The following is a 16,552-nucleotide window of genomic DNA, read 5'->3' as shown; positions in this document are numbered from 1 at the left end:
GTTTGTATTTCTCATTTCTCCTTTATTATTAATAAGCATATTATCAAACATTAGCCACTTTCCATTTAGATAGCAGCATAGACTCATGGTTTCTAGTTTATCTTACAAGTTATAATCTATTGCAATGTGTTACTTTCGTTATTTTATATTACACTTGTCTGAGTTGTGGCAACAGAGTCCCCTTGGGGACTCTCCTGGTTTTGTCTGTCATGTTTTAAGGTTCACTTCTGACTGCTTTGACCTTGTGTTGCATTTACTGGGGCCAGACCTAGAAATGATCTCGTCTCTTGAAGCCCTGAGCCCTTTTAGATGGTATTACTTTATTTTTAAAATTGTTTTACTATTTTCTGTGTATTGGTATCATATTCTCTGGATCTGGAGTTACTGGTGGTTGTGAACTGCCAAACATGGGTAATTATAACTGAACTCTGGGCCTCTAAAAAAAAAAAAAAAGGAGCACACTCTTGACCACTGAGCCATGTCTTAGTCCCCAAATTTTTGTTCTTCTGAGGATACCAGTCACACTAGATTAAGGCTCACTCTTGTGGCTTTGTTTTAGCTAAGTTATTTCTTTAAAGATCCTGATTTTATCTTTAAAGACCCTTCTTTCAAATAAAATCACAATATAAAATATTGAAATGTCAGAGACATCAACATATAAATTTGGGAGGGTGTTCAATCAATAAATTCAACCAGGGTGAAGATATAGTAGACAAAACTCAATGTAATTGATCAATTACAATTACATTTTCATCAATTACAATTGCTTAATGTAATCAAGATATGTTAGATTTAAACAAAATAGATGAACAAGAAAATATACAACCCTGTCATATCTCCCACCCCATCAGCTCAAGGCCCCTTACATTTGTGCAGTTGCTGACTCTTCGTTCAGTTCATGGGACTCTTTTTTTTAATTTACATCGTGTTTGTATTCAAGTTATTTTTACTATCTTGAGCAATGTCCCTTTAGAATAATTCATCCGGGACATTTTAATTCACACTACATTGATTTCAAGGGTAAGCTAAGCAAGCATGTTATGAGATTTCTCCACTCAGAAATTCCTTTTTCCACAGCAATGTCAGCTTCAATGTTTGAACATCTCACTTTATTTTTTATTATTTAAACTGAACTGGACCAGAATCATACTTATTTTTGATTCATTTCTGTCTCACTTTAAAAAAAAAAAAAGATGTTCATTAGACTGAAACTTGTAACCAGCCTCAAAGTCAACTAGAAAGTTCTATTTAGAGGCAGAAAAAAAAAATCCAGATTTTGTTTGCTTGCTTTTAGCTTGGGCTGTTTTTAGATTTGTTTTGGGTTTTGTCTATTTTGTTTTTGATAACTGGTTGTTTTTAGACCAGGTCTCACTCTGTTGACTAGGCTAGCCTCAAACTCCTGGGCTCCAGTTCTGCTATCTCACCCTTCTACGAAGCTGGGACTACAGTTGCTTAAGATCATGCCAGACAAAGACTGTTCCTCTTACTGTGAACTTAAAAGTTAGTTTACTGCTTAGCCAGGCATTTCCACTTATTTTCCCTCTAGGCCTCATTCTCTTTTCTGTGGCACAATGCTTAAAAAACTCCAGAGAGTTATTTCTGTCGGTTGAGTTTCAGTATTCTAGAACATCAGCATTTGTAGTGAAGAAAATTATATAAGGCTAGCTGAATTTGGGGGAGGACGTCACACACTCATTTGAATTCTGCACTTCACAAAACAAATGTGTTATTTGTTCTTCCTCTCTTAAGTCTGGTTTCTGTTTGTTGGGAGGGAGAAATCTCTACACAGTTTCCCTGGGTCAGCCCCTAAGCTGTGGGCGAGACTAGGCTGAAGCCTGAAGACTGGCCTTCTCAACCGACTCCCCTAGACACCCCAACAAGTTCAATCTTCATGAGATTCAATTTCCATGGCTAAAAGTAGGGATTATTTCCACCCATGAGAGAAGCTAGTGCACAGCAAGCGACTCAATTTAACCCTATGTTGAGTGAATGTGTGAATTAAGTTATGACTGTGTTTGCTGTAATCCCAGCACTCAGGAGGCTGAGGCGGCATGGGAAATGGGAGTTTAACCCTATGGCTACAAGTAATTAATCCCATGTCAGTATCAGCTACAGAGGAATACCCAATTTAGTGGCCGAGCTGTAGCTCCTTCTTTAGAGTGCTTTCCTTACATACAGAAACACCTGCATCCCGTCCCCAGCTCTCAAGTAAAAAGAAAACCCAGAAGTGGTGCATGCATGCATGTGTGTAAGTCAGAAGACAACCTCAGGTGTCGATCCTCACATTACTGTTCACCTTTGGTGTGGGGTAGAGTGGGAACAAGGTCTCTTATTGCCCTGGAGCTCGTTCAGTAGGCTAAGTTGCAGGGCCAGTAAACCCCAGGCATTCACCTTACTCTGTGTGTGTGACACACACACACACACACACACACACACGCATGCACAAGCAACCTATTCAATTCAACTAAGCAATTAAACTATGTCTTAGCTTCTTATAAAGCCATTAATCCTATTACAGATGTCCTGTTCTCATGACTCAACCAACCATAAGTAAATGCCCATGAAGGCTGGTAGATTTCTAGGAGTTCAAGGCTACCTCAATCTACACAGAATGTTTCAGACCATCACAGGCTACATAGTGAGACCCTATCTCAAAATTTAACAAGAGATGGAGTAGAAATTTGAGTCTATGCTTTTCTTAGCAGCAATTCCCTTGCCTACAGGAACCAAGTTCCTGTCCTTTATGAGATGGGATGTCACAGACTGATACTCAACTTCTTTGTTCTCCCTTTATCCCTAATGCCACCCAACCTTCAGTTCAGCGGAAGCATTGTGGCTGCCATGATTAAAGTATCTTATGTAGAGTCTCCTCCCTCTCTACCCTACTAGATGGGGGATCAGCAACTCTCCACTGTTCTCAGTGAAGTTTCAATGCTTGTCCTTGATCTGAAGGTTCTGCATAGTCAATCTTCTGTGACCAGTGTCTTTAGCTTCTAATATCAAAATCTCCCCACATAGCCAATTCACTTCCAGAATATTACCCCAGAATATATTCCCCAGTAATAACCTATGCACACAAGTATCAACATGAAGTTAACACATGTGTCTTAAGAGCCCAGTATATCCCTGTACACCTATATTCCTCCATAGACATACACAAGCTTACAATGTTTACTTACAATGCACTTCTACACAAAACAAACAAACAAATAAACAAAGCCGGGCAGTGGTGGCACATGCCTTTAATCCCTGCACTTGGGAGGCAGAGGCAGTCGGATTTCTGAGTTTTCGGCCAGCCTGATCTACAGAGTGAGTTCCAGGACAGCCAGGGCTATACAGAGAAACCCTGTCTTGAAAAACAAAAACAAAACAAAAAAACAATGTACTTCTACATATACACTCTTACCTTTAAAAACACCGTTGAAGACGTCTTCCCTATACAAACACAATACACACACATATCTGTGTGCATGTGTAGTTCTATACAAACTGTGCCCTACATACACATACCTCTATACACATACCCGTACACAAACACACATATTGTACACATACCACCCTGGACACACACAATACTAGGTCAAAATCTGTAAACATATGAAAGTTCTAAAACTAAGGCTAAATTTTATCATTTAGCAATTTCAGTGATAGGCCTGAAGGACATTTCTTTCTTTGCAAAAGTATTTCTTTTCAGGGATGGTGTGGGCTGATGGCACTATTTGCTTCCACTCATCATTCCAGCATTTGGGAGACTGGGCCAGGTGGATGACTGCAAGTTTGAGATCAACTTGAGCTACATAGTGAATTCCAGACAAGTTTGAACTACAGAGTGTGACCCTGTCTTAAATACAATACAACACAGCAACAATGTGGCTTAGTGATCCTCGTCGCTGTATACTGAAAGTAGATTCTCTGACGCAACGTAATCAAGGAGTGTCTATGTACAGTAGACATTTTAGGCTCCTAAAAAAAGCACTGCCTTTTAAAAAGAGGAAGAAGATTCCTCCTCTGTATGAGTTTCATTTCTCAAAGGATTGCAGAATTGGCTGCATTGAATTTGTTTGTACAGCTTCACTATGAGAAAATATGTAGGTTCCTTTTTACGATTATGTTTATTATTATTTAACTTATATTTGTGATAATTATTATTCTATTACTGGTGAGTTTTAAAATATATTCCTGTTGTGCTTGGGATGGAACCCAGAGCCTTCAGCGTGCTAGGCAAGCACTCTGCAACTGAGGTACACTTCCACTCACAACACATCATGGGTGAAGGACTGGAGACTTTGTAGTTGGGCAAATGCCACCCCAGGTTTGGAAGACAGCGGTGAAATGCGCAGGACAACTTTTTTTTTATAGCATTTATTACTCTCTCACCTTTCAGAAGGGGAGCTGCAGAAACTTGGAGTGCTTCGAAGGCCATTAACGTGAGGCTCCTGTACCTTTTCTTATCATCATCAATATGTCTGAAGTTTCTTCCTTTTCAAAAAGAAAGTACATCAGAAACCTTTATATTAGGACAAAGATAGCTTGTTATCATCACATCTGTGTGTTTAATATTTATGAGGGAGAGGGCTGATGCACAATAAACCCATTTCCGATGTGTCAAGCTATACAGTGAGTCACGGGTCTGCCTGACCAGATAATGTAACAGGACATCCTGTAGTCACTGTGCACTTTTTCCAGCACTTCAGTGTTTTGTTTCTCTTCTGGCTCCGCAGAAGACACAGGGGAAACGGAAAGCCAAATACACATTGTATTTAGAGCTTCAATTTCACATAGAAATAATCTTAAAATGCTTTTGGATCACTACTCTCTCTGATAACATATCCCCTTTTGGATTCTTAAGATTTCTTGTTGTTTGTTGCAGGACTGAAGGTCAAGTCTCACGAACACGGGGTCTGAGGCTCGCCAGCAGGTCCTGCCTCATGTTTTACAGTCCATCTTTTCCTACTGACTTCCATTCATCCTCTCCCCACACTCCCGTCCTCCCTGATCGATATCTTCAACATTTCCTTAAACCCCAACTCTTGACTCATGCTTGGTTTCTGGCTCTTAATTTTTATTGTTTGGTTTTGTAAATTTGCCATCAAGATGGGAGTCTGGCTCTGCAACCCTGGCTGGCCTAGAACTTGCAGTGATCCTTCTCCCTCTCTCTCTCCCATGTTTTAGGAATGTACCACCATTCTCAGCTTCAGTTTTTACTTTTCATAGAAATCTAAGTTTCTCTGAGAAGAGAAAGAGGCAGAGAGAGAGAGAGAGAGAGAGACAGAGACAGAGACAGAGAGACAGAGAGAGAGAGACAGAGACAGAGAGAGAAAGACAGAGAGAGAGAGAGACAGAGAGAGAAACGGTAGATACTTTGTTTTGTGACATAACTGTTTGTCCTCAGTTCTCACGTGTTCTGTCAAATGGTTTTGTCTTCTTCCTGGTAGAATGGGGAAAGAATCAGCAGCCACTAGACAGCCACATACCAGGCCTAGAAATGACAGCTACGTCTGCAAAGATTGAGAAAATTACGCTAATGAAAATAGAAAGAATGAGTAATTGCAAAACAATTATTATTTATATTTTGCTTGTAAATTAATGAAGTGGGAAAGAGAATCTAGAATCGTGAAGCTTGTGCTGTGAATTTCCACTTCTTCCTTGGAAGCTTTGCCAAACTTGTGTAGGGTGTAAATCTTACCACCTCGGAGAGATAGCTAGTAATGTCAGCAGATTCTGGGGGGCCTGATTCAGGTGCTCCCAGTTCTATTTCCTGTTTCCCGATTTATATCACACAGATATTGCATTAGTCATCGTCTTGTCATCCAGAAAAACTCCTTATAAAAGTAAATTCAAAATGAAGAAAGATTGAGTTTGGCTTGTGGCTTCCGAGGCTTCAGTCCACAATTGGCCGCACTGCTTTGGGCTGATGATAAGGCAGTGGCTGGTGGCAGCGAGCACATGAAGCAAAGCTCCTCACCTTATTGTGCTCTGGAAGCAACTAGGAGGAAGGCAGGGTCCCAAATGTGCTTTAAGGACATGCTACTAAAGACTTGTCTTCTTCCACAATATTGTCTTGTTGCTGCAGCAAAATACCTGACAAGACACCAAGAAAGATAAGGTTTCTTGGACTTGCAGTTCCAAGAGATACAGTTCAACATGGCAGAGGAGGTACAGCAGGAGGGGCAGGAGGCAGCTGGTTACATCACCTCCACTGTCAGAAAACAGCAACGAGTACCTATACTCAGGTCATTTTCTCCTGCCTAATCAGTCCCAGATTCAACCCATGGAATAGTACCGCTCCCATTTAGGGTGGGCCTTCCCATCCCCAGAAACCTATGCCACATCATTCTTCACAGATCTGCCCAGAGATATGGAGAATCTAAATCTCATCGACAGCCAAGAGGACCATCATGCCTTCCAAAGGTTTCATGCCTTTCCAGCATCATCACAAACTAGTAACTAAGCATTTAGCAGATAGGCTGTAGTACACACTGAAAACTCAAACCCATATATATATATATATATAAAAAATACCAGCCTAATATATATACATATCTGTATTTAAATACATATTTATGGCCTCTTCATTGTAAAGAGCTGCCTAAATATTTGAAGATTTCTCCTTTCACTAGAGTGAAAGAATTTGATTACTGGTTTATTTGTTTAATTTTCAATCTTTATTTAAAACAACACTAGGCTGTTTTTTTTTTAAAAGCAACCCTAGGTTTTATTAAGACAAGACCTCACTAGGTTAACTAAGCCAGCCTTAACCTTGTGATGCTTAGCCTTAGCCTGCTGAGTGCTGGGGTTATAGCTGTGCTCCTTAAACTTGGCTCTAGGTTGCAATGGATTATTTTCTTAGGTAACATACTTTGAACTGACAAAAAAAGGCTTTAAAAGCTACTCTATGAAACACTGAATCTGAGAATTGAATGTTATTACAGAAGCCACTGGACCAAGCCTTGCTCTACGAAATGAACAACCCAGCATTTCACAGCTGAGAAACCATGAAATTACAACTGGCACAGAGACCTTAGAATTTCTATACATGTTTTTTCTCTTCCAAAATGATGATTTGTGTGGCCAGCAGTATCTCTAGAATTTATTTGTTTCTAAAATCAAAATGTTATTTATAGAATTGTCAGTGTATTGAATGATTTATTTATCTAACAGATATTTACTTTATGCCTTAGGGAGCACTCACTGTCCTAGGCATGGGCAGTGAAGAGAAGCAAAGACATCAACTTTGAGAGACACAGATTCCTCCTGGATGTGGCCCTGTAGCATCAGCCTGGGATATGGGGGATATGGCCTCCTGAGTCTGCATTCGAGGTCTAGATGGACAGATAAATGTACCATCACTGAACAGAGGCTGATGTTACAAGGAAGCACGGGCTCTGCATTGACTCCCGGTGGCCCACTCACCAGTGATGTGATTTTGAGCATGTCTCAATTTTGTGTATAACATGAGAGTCGCTCTGGCATAACTGGCATGATACATGAAAAGCTGTTTGGTGGAACTGCCTTCTAATTATTTATCCTTATACCCATAGACCTGTGTTGCTTTCATCCTTGATCAGAGTGGCTTCTTTTTGTGTGGCCACTGGTTAATGAAAAGACTCATCATTGGTTAAGTGACTGTACATGCTCAGCCTTAGGCAAGACATTTATATCAACACCCCTCCATCCCCCACCTCACAGGCTTAGGAAACACCACAGGCGAGGGAATGGAAAGAACGTAACAGCAGGAGGCTGGGGAAGAGAGCTGTGAAATGCAGACCTAGGGATATGGCAGCGTGTGTGCTCATGAACTCACAGTACCTATAGGTATCTGCACGAGAGCTACACAAAATGGAGACAGTCAACATTCCAATATTTCCAGCATGAATATGAGAGTGGTTCATGGGCTCCAATCCCTAACTGGGAAGCTACTGGCAGTTAACCTTGATGGTTGCTGGAAATGTGGCCACTGGTAGGCTTCCCATATTCTACACATATGGGTTTGAATTAGACTCAGTGGGTTATCGAAAGTAAAAGTAAAATGAAGAACATGAAATTTGGGGGAGGTAGTGTTAAGGAGCATTGGAGGAGAGAGTGGATATCATCAAAATGCATAGTGTATGTGTATGAAATTCTCAAAGAATAATAAAATAAAATAATGCTAGACACATTCTCCATGTAGAAAAGGAAGACCCTGTAGCCATACCTTCTTCCCCTAGAAATGAAACTTAGCCCATGAATGCTTCTAGACTGTAATTCAAGTATCAAAAACCCTGAAGTCTCCAACCAGATTTGGGCATTTTGTACATTAATTAATGTTTTGTTCAATAGATTTTATGAAAAGCAGATTGTCTTTCATATTGTAGATGGGTCTTATCTTGCCAGTTCAAGATTTTAGGGGAAAAAAACCTGGAGGTTCCATGAAGAAAGAGTAAATTCTGTCAGCAAAATGCCCTTGGACTTGGACTTGAGCTATAAATAGTGACACATCCCTAGATTTCCAGTATACTGGGTGCTTTGCAGATAGCATGTGTTTCAACCTCTCTAATCCCACATATCAGCTCCTTGGAGTGTTTTCTTCTCTCATTTAGAGAGAAAGAGGTAGAGAGAGAGGGTGGGGGAAACAGAGACAAAGAGACACAGAAAGACAGAAACAGAGAGACAGAGAATAGATGAATATACACACATACACACACATATAAACACACATGTATTCTCTTGATTCTGCTTCTTTGGACCTCTGAATGATCCATATACCTTTGAATACTACAAGGCATAATTTTCCAGGTCAGGGAATAGTCTGCATTTCATTCAGTTTTCATCACTAACTTGCATATACTAAACTCCACTTGTTCTCTCAAAAAATGGTTCTGGAACTATTAGGGCTGACCTGGTAACTTCTGCAGAGCACCTTCTTCTGGAATCAGAGGCCAATGTGCACTTGGTGGGGACAGCCACTGCTGGAGGTGCTCCTTGTGATTGGATGGGGAACCTTGGCAGATGGTGTGCAGAAAGGAGATGAGGCATGGCAGGGTGCAGGGGGAGGGTACAGGTGTGGTTAGTTAAACCTCCAGTCAGATTTTGGTTCTATCACTCACTACTGTGAGACTTTGGAAACTTAATTCCTTAGATTCAATTTTAGAGAATGTAAGGTAATGTTATAAGAAAGTGTTTTTTAGAAACCTACTGTGAAATGTGAAGATTTGATGTACACTAGTGATTTGTCCAGCTCCTGAAGCAGATCAGAGACTAAATTACCATCAGGTTTTCCCCATGAATGGGCATTGTTGAGGTTTTGTCTTTTAATGTCTACTCTAATGCTAAGTGTGGACCTCCAAGACCTGGAGACTGTATGTAGCCCCTGGGACCCTGTCCCAAGTTATTTCTGATTGGTGAATAAAAATGCCAAAGCCAATAGCTGGGCAGAAGAAACATAGGTGGGGTTTAGGTTTCCAGGGACTTGAGGTTGAAGAAAGAGGAGAAGAAGAACGTGGAGGACGGAGAAGGAGAAGATGTCGTGGATTAGCTGAGCCATAAGAATATGTCTCTGTGGGCTAGCCAATTGGAGTTAAGAGCAGCTCAGATGAAACATGGTAATTAGTAAGTAATAATTCAGGGTTATCAATAGGAAAGTGGGTTCTAACAGCATGGAAGCTAGGTATCTTCCCAACTCTTGTGCAGCTTAAGACTTATTGTAAATACAAAGGCCGAGAGTGTGTTTTTCATCCAGGAACTTCAATAACTAAAGGCAGAGTAGACACCCCAGGGCCAGGATTTAAATAGTTTACTACAACAGGGCATGGTGGCGTGTGCCTTTATTCCCAGAACTCGGGAGCCAGAAGCAGGTGAATCTCTATGAATTGGAGGCCAGTCTGAACTACATAGAGAATTACAGGATAACCCTGTCTCAAAACAACAACATATGTTTTTCCCATGAACCAAAGCAGAAAGTCACTTCTTTAAATCTTAACATAGTAGTAATAATCTCGTTTGTCTTATGCCCAATCATTTAACAAAATTACAAGTATATTCTGCTAATGTGCACTGAGTTTAATACTTAGGTTAGCAAATAAAAGAGATCTGCATACCCCTTCATTGTTTGGTATGTGCAGGTAAGCATTAAGATTAGAACAGGGGTATAAAGTGACTATTGTTGACAAGAAATAAAGGCAATATACCACAGGATTTTGAAAAAAATGTGATGCATCTGGAAAAGATTTCATTTGTAATGTGGCATTTGAACCAGTCCTTGAAAAGTGTGTAGGACTTGGACACACAAAGACAGATGGCAAGGGATAGATGAGAGCAAAATGATGGGGAAAATGAGAGCAAAGACGTAAACACGTGTGTCGATACGGCAAGTCTCTCTCTCATGCCCAAAACCCCCTTGGATCTTAGGCTCTCTGAATATTAACTTGACACATCCCCCTCCCTCTGTCTTCACCCATACTGTGACACCATCTCTCTATTGAATGTCATTCCTGCTGCTTCACTGAGGAAACATAGGATTCGGCTTGAAGGTATTCAATTTATCATGGCCTAGAAAGCATGGTATTGGATGCTTCATGCAGTGTAAGCATACGGAGGCTGCTTGCTCACATGTCAGGGGAGCAAGAAACAGAGCTGGGCTAGAAACGTCAAGGACTGCCCCTAACACTTCTCTTCCTCCAGATGCCTCACTTCCTCCTTATCACCTCTTAAAGGTTCATACATAACCTCCCCATATAGTACCACCAACTGGAGACTAGGTGTTTAAACATATCAACCCATTGGGACATTTTACATGCAAACCATAACCTGCTTCTAGCCACCGTAGGCTTATGGCTATCTCATAATACAAAATGCATTCACTTCATATTCAAAAGTCTTAGATTTCCAACACTGTTTCAAGGTCCAGAGTCACTCTGAGACTCAAAGCAAACTCATAGCTGTGAGTACCGGTTCTTATATCTTCAACATATATTAAAGGGGAGGAGTCAGAAGGCAACAAGGAAAGATTGGACCAGGCAAGACCAAAACCTAGTAGGGCAAATACAAACCCATGTCTGGCATCTTGGCCCATGATGAGATCATCTGGCTTCTCATCACGTAGGGAAGATTCATCCTCCAGTATTAGGGCCTGAATCATAAGTGACCTCTTGAGATCTTGGTTGTCTACTTACCAGATTGGAAATCAGCTAAAAACCCAAACTGCTGAGCATGCCTGTGAAGGATTTGCTTGATCAGATTGAGGCAAAAAGATCCAACCTAATAAGGCACACCTCCTAGGAGTAGCCCACATTAAAGGACATGGGAAAAAGAAGCTTTTGGTTTTTGCCTTCTGCCTCTGACTCTAGCTGGCAAATTCACCCATCCTGTCGTTGCAGTGTCACATTGCCTGTATTTTAGAACTAACTTCTTTGAAATTTCAACGTAGTCCTCAGATCACCAGCTCTCCAGGAATCTTCTGAAACTCCAGTGGCAGACTAAGAATACTAAGAATGCTGAGACACACAGGCTCATGGTCTGAACAGCTACCTACCGGGCTCTTAACCTTTCTGTCATAAAACAGCCATGGGTGGGCTTCATGAGACACAGTCAGCAAGCCAATTTAGTAAATCTGCTTTATATATATATATATATATATATATATATATATATATATATATATATATATAATCAATTTCGTCCCCTTAGAGAACCCTGACTAATGCAGCTCTCTCACATTACCTCTGTTTCAAGCCTGGAGCTTCTTCCTTCATTCAGTGGATATATATAGTGGGATCTCCACTATAACTTGGGTTTCACCATCAGAGCTCCACGCACAGCCTATTCAGACACTTCACACGAGTTAGATGACCCTGTTAGACATTGTAAGTTCAGGAACCTGGGTGCAGGGCGTCATAACACCTTTACACTTGCATTTGTACACTTCACTGTCAACAACAGAAAGGATATTATCTTCAGACTCGGCTTTTTGGGCCACAGCTATAGTGATCTCTGCACACCTTCAGAATGGAGCCCCTGTCTTTCCTAGGCAACTGTTTTCCAGCAGAGTACACGGAAGGCTGGATGCTTTCAGACACTCCCCTTGCAAATGAACTTGCATTGTTCTAATCTTGCAGCCTTCAGTGGGTAGGGTTGCATCTTCAGTGCACCTTCGCTGAAGTCCATCATTATTCCGCAATGATCATACTCTAACAATTACAGAAACTTTCTTGTCACCAGCTCTGTTCTTAAATTTAACTGGGTTAAAATTTCTCTCTTCACAAAACTCCCTATTTTTCATATCATTCTACTCTGTGTCACGATAAATCGTGGCAAATGCACTAGACAGTGAGACGATTCGGTGGGTAAAAGCATCTGTCACAAAACCTGATGACTTGATTCAACCCTGTGACAACATGATGGAAAGAGATAACAAATGCCTGCAGGTGGCCCTTGGACTTCCACAGGCCCACATAACATGCAAATGTAATTCTGGGTGGGTCTCTTCACCCCTTCTGCTCCCAAATAATGACAGGGTGTTTGCACACCCAGTCTAGCCCATTTTAGCTCCCGAATAAAAACCACTGAGACCTAAAAAAAATGCATTAACAAGCTTCAGGCACTAAACTAGGCAGACACACATCTATTCTAGCCTGTTACGGCCGCCTACTTCTTAGTCACTTCCCAGCTACTTGGTGTTACCTGCCATCTTCCTCTTGCCCTGGCTGTTCCTGCTCAATCCATCCTCTCCTCATGGTGACCTCATGGGGAGTCCCCTGACCATCTGCTTAGGATGAATCTGCCTCTTCTCTTCTTCTTCATCTTGCTTGGGAGCCCCCTGACTGGGACGAGAAGTCCTGCCTTATTTTCATCTGCCCCTTCATAGGCTGCATCGACTTTACATTAACCAATCAGAGGTGATGAAAAGAAATTTTACATATCCTTGAGATAGAAGATGCTCCAAATATCATGACAATGCCAATGTCTAGATGACAACCAGATCTCTGGGCATAGCAATCAGCATCTGAAAACACAGTGCACAAAACCATTCTCCAACACAAGCACTTGTGCACACACACACACACTTGCACATACACATAGATAGATAAGATAGATAGATAGATAGATGATAGATAGATAGATAGATAGATGATAGATAGATAGATAGATAGATAGATAGATAGATGTAAAAAATAAATTCAAAACAATTAACCTATGCTGTGAGGTTGTTGAGCTGGCTGCATTTATGTCAACTTGACATAAACTATAGTCATCCCAGAGGAGAAAACTACAATTGAGAAAATGCCTCCATAAAATCAGGCTGTGGTCCAACCTATGAAACATTTTTTTAGTGATTGATGAGGAAGGTTCAGCCCATGGTGGGTGGAGCCATTCCTGGGCTGTTCGTTCTATGTTCTATAAAAAAAGCAGACTGAGCAAGTCATGGTGAGCAAGCCAGTAATCAGTACCCCTCCATAGCCTCTGTATCAGCTCCTGCCTCCAGGCTCCTGCCCAGTTTGAGTTCCTGTCCTGACTTCCTTCACTAAATGACTACATTAAGGAAGTATAAGTCAAATAAATCCTTTCCTTCCCAACTTACTTTTGGTCATAGTGTTTCATCACATCAATAGACACCCTAACTTAAGAGAGTTATTAACATTGAAAATATACTCCTTTTATACAGAGAATGTCAACAATGAATCATGCATAAAGCCTAAGCCTATATGATCTTCAAGTATGGTCTAACTCCTTTCTGAAACATTTTCTAGGAATCTCACAAACAAGACTGAACATTTTGTTTACAATAAAATCATTTTGGGAGCTGGAGAGATGGTTCAATAGTTAAAAGTACTGTCTGCTTCTCCAAAGGACATAGGTTCAATCCCCAGTACCCACAAGGAGGCTCACAGTCCTGTATAACTCATATCAGGAGGTAGAACATCTGCTCTGACCTCTAAACGCAGTGCATTCACATGGTGCACAGACATACATGCAGGCAAAAGGTCAATATACACAAAATAATGACATAACATTTTTACAAAAAACTTAAATCTAATCTTCCTTTATAATACTTGTGACCTAAGGATTTATGATGTGGTCAGCCTTAATCCTATCCGATTCACAGGAACTACTGTGCTGCACCATTTAGGTTCCTTGGCAAGCAACCCTTAGAGATGTAAAATCAAAAGCCGAGAGAAAAGTATATATAGCTACTGTAAATACATTTTATTGAGACACTGAGAAGCTCATACCCTTGGTATCAGGTATGTCTTTCTGGGTGCCTTTTTATCTTGATCTTCATGCTTAAGATCTATATTAAAAACCTCTTTAATAAACTCCAGATTTGTTTCAAATTGCCTTGAACTGAAATTCTTTCCTACAACCAACCAAGCGTTACCTGGATGGAGGTCCTTCAAAGCTAAAGGGAGTTTCTTCGGCTTTGAGTGTGGAGCAGTGTCTCTGTCTCACCATCACTGACCCCAAATGAGTTGGTTACTTTCTAATTCAGTCTCACTCAAGTTTGCAAAATTCAGGCAGAATGCAGCCTGATTGTTCCCAGAATGCGACACGACATGAATGGCCTAGGTCAGTGTCTAACAGAGTCCTTGATCTCCTCAGAAAGCTTATGACTGTCTTTATTGTTTACATTTCTGTTGGTATTATGATCCTCCTCATTGTCACCAGGATGCCCTGTTAAATCCCTTCTTATGTCATTCCGAGATTTTGCAACCCGTGTGTCCAAATTCTCCCATATTGCTCCTACAAATCACGGCACCAGTTGTAGCAACAATCCCCGTTCTGGGTACCTATTTCCACATCTGTTTCTTTTCTCATTTCTGTGACCAAATATCTGACCAGCAACAACTTCAAGGGGTGAAGAATTTCTTTTTATTCATGATTTGAGGGGCTCCAGATCTTCATGGAGTGAAAGGCATAGCAGCAGGCAGTAGGAATGTACAACAGCTGCCTGCTCACACCTCAGCAGACCAGGGGCAGGGGAAGGAAAAGGCTGGAGCTCAGCTGCTATCTCCCCTTTTCCTTCTTATTCATTGTAGAACCCTCATCTGTGGTATGGTGCTGACAGCTTTCAAAAATTGCCCCTCTCAGTGAGTCCTCTCTAGAAATGTCTTCCCCAACCACATGAAGAAGTGTGTCTCACTCAAACCCTAGGCATCTCTTTATTTAATCAAATTGATGATCATGCACTAACCAATGAGTTAGAAAACTAGGTTACTCGACTGCTCCATCCCCAGGACTTGATGAGTTTCTCTACAGTGCACAAAGTCAAAGAAAGTATAATTTATACAGAATAACCTCTTCTATAACCCTTGGGCCCTATAAATGGCTATCCAGTTTCAAAATCATGTTAGCTTAGTCAAGACTCACCTGTTGTGAAGTAAGGGTCAATAAGAACTATCTGAAATTCTAAGTTTGTGATGGACTTTTTCTTCTGTACCTTTGAATCTTACCTATAATCATAGCTGAAGAATCCCTATGTAAGAGCCAGTGGTGAATTATCATGGGAGGGTGTAGTTTTAGAGAAGTGACATACTAAAAGCCTAACAATAAACGATTAAAACAGTCTCTTAAGAACACACACACACACACACACACACACAAACTACTTCGATCTACAGAAAGATATGTCCAGAGTCAGAGAAAACACAAACCCATCCTGGGAAGAACTCTGCCTTCTAGAAGGCAGCAGAGATTCTCTGAGTGCCCTGGAGGAGTGTTCAAAGCTCTGTAGTTTTCTGAGGTGGAGCTAAGGAGTGGCAGGTGATCAGAATGGATCCACACTGGTCTCCATGACACTTTCCTGGGTGCATGACATCACTAACCTGTTAGTCTGACATGCTCTGGGGACATAAGCCACTAATACTCAGGTTAAAGCACATCAACACTTCCCGCACAATTAAACTCTGCCAATTTCTAAGACTTACTTTTTCTCTCACATCAGTGGTGGCCATGTGCAAGTACTAGTATTAAACAAAGCATATTCAACTGGCTTTTGTCTTTCCTGTATTTATTTGATGTCTTCTTTGGTTGGGTGTTTCTTGTTTCTTGAGAGAGTACTTCTCTGTGTAACTCTGGCTATCCTGGAACTCAAACTGTAGATAAAGCTGGCCTCAAGCTTACAGAGATCAGCCTGTCCTGCCTCCTGAGTGCTTGTGTTAAAGGTATGGGCCACCACCACCCACTACATTTGATGTCTTCTAACAATACGAAATCATAAGTTGTATAAGATACAAAGTTAATTCAAAGATGATATGGACTGGGAATCTGAACATTCAAGATGGGCAAAAACAGACACCCATTATAAAGATATATATACACATAAACATTGTAACACTGGCCAATGAAGATATAAAACTATTAAGGTAAAGAAAGTAATTATCAGCTGGACAGTGGTGGTGCACGCCTTTAATCTCAGCACTTGGGAGGCAGAGGCAGGTGGATTTCTGAGTTCGAGGTCAGCCTGGTCTACAGAGTGAGTTCCAGGACACCCAGGGCTACACAGAGAAACCCTGTCTGGAAAAACCATAAAAAAAGAAAGAAAGAAAGAAAGAAAGAAAGAAAGAAAGAAAGAAAGAAA

General features: G+C 40.9%; 1 long non-coding RNA gene across 1 annotated transcript; it reads left to right on the top strand.

Annotated features, from left to right (window-relative positions):
• The first annotated feature begins 6,078 nt into the window (after positions 1-6,078).
• On the top strand, positions 6,079-7,540 carry LOC114623474. The gene is made up of 2 exons (XR_003711770.1): positions 6,079-6,411; positions 7,182-7,540. It is a non-coding gene; the product is annotated as an uncharacterized LOC114623474 (long non-coding RNA).
• The last annotated feature ends 9,012 nt before the right edge of the window (positions 7,541-16,552 follow it).

The sequence above is a fragment of the Grammomys surdaster genome, unplaced genomic scaffold (genome assembly GCF_004785775.1).
Source record: "Grammomys surdaster isolate TR1022 unplaced genomic scaffold, NIH_TR_1.0 64, whole genome shotgun sequence".
Lineage (NCBI taxonomy): Eukaryota > Metazoa > Chordata > Mammalia > Rodentia > Muridae > Grammomys > Grammomys surdaster.
This window is presented reverse-complemented; position numbering and strand designations above follow the sequence as displayed.